This window comes from Arachis ipaensis, chromosome B01 (assembly GCF_000816755.2).
Source record: "Arachis ipaensis cultivar K30076 chromosome B01, Araip1.1, whole genome shotgun sequence".
Taxonomy (NCBI): domain Eukaryota; kingdom Viridiplantae; phylum Streptophyta; class Magnoliopsida; order Fabales; family Fabaceae; genus Arachis; species Arachis ipaensis.
The window spans coordinates 652,139-653,647 of NC_029785.2; positions in this window are offsets into that span (position 1 = coordinate 652,139).

Sequence of the window (1,509 nt, forward strand, 5' to 3'; positions counted from 1 at the left end):
AAATTCTTGTATATTTTTAAAGAGACTTTTTTATAATTCCATATATGTAATATTTAATTTGAGTATGTATTATATTGAACCGACTCATTGTATTGAATTAAGTTGTAGCTTCTCTATGTTTATAACTTTATAAAAATCTCAATAAAAATTCAAATATGAGTATATCCTACTTTATCCATTTTGTATTATATATCTGATCGATTATCATTTGGATTGAATTGAAAAATTATTCTCATCACTTAAATTAATCAAAGTTTCACACTCAATTCGATAGTAATGAATAGGTTCGCTTGTTATACAATAGAAAGTAAATATAATATAATTATTATTTGTGTGTATATATATATATAAGAAATTTATCTTGAACTTCTTTCGATGCGTCACACAAATCTCAACTTAAATACGAAAGTGTTACAAACTCAAATTTATATGACAAAATCCTTGTATCTTTTCAAAAAGACTTTTTTACAATTCCATACATATATAAATATTTAATTTGAGTATGTATTATATTGAACCGACTGATTGTATTGAATTAAGTTGTAGCTTCTTTATGTTTATAACTTTATAAAAATCTCAATAAAAATTCAATTATGAGTATATCCTACTTTATCCATTCTGTATCATATATCTGATCGATTATCACTTGGATTGAATTGAAATGATGTTGTCATCACTTAAATTAATCAAAGTTTTACACTCAATCCGATAGTAATAAATAGATTCGCTTGTTATACAATAGAAAGTAAAAATAATATAATTATTATTTGTGTATATATATGTCTGTATATATAAGAAATTTATCAAATTTATATGACAAAATCCTTGTATCTTTTCAAAAAGACTTTTTTACAATTTCTTATATATATAAATATTTAATTTGAGTATGTATTATATTGAACCGACTGATTGTATTGAATTAAGTTGTAGCTTCTTTATGTTTATAACTTTATAAAAATCTCAATAAAAATTTAATTATGAGTATATCCTACTTTATCCCTTCTGTATCATATATCTGATCGATTATCACTTGGATTGAATTGAAATGATATTTTCATCACTTAAATTAATCAAAATTTTACACCCAATCCGATAGTAATAAATGGATTCGCTTGTTATACAATAGAAAGTAAAAATAATATAATTATTATTTGTGTATATATATGTCTGTATATATAAGAAATTTATCTTAAACTTCTTTCCACGCGTCACAAAAATCTCAACTTATACAAAATAGTGTTACAAACTCAAATTTATTAATTACTCTTCTAGTTTTCTGTGACAAAATTCTTGTATCTTTTCAAAAAGACTTTTTTACAATTTCATATATGTAATATTTAATTTGAGTATGTATTATATTGAACCGACTCATTATATTAAATTAAGTTGTAACTTCTTTATGTTTATAACTTTATAAAAATTTCAATAAAAATTTAAATATTAGTATATCTTATTTTATCCATTTTATGTCATGTATCTGATCAATTATCACTTGGATTGAATTGAGAT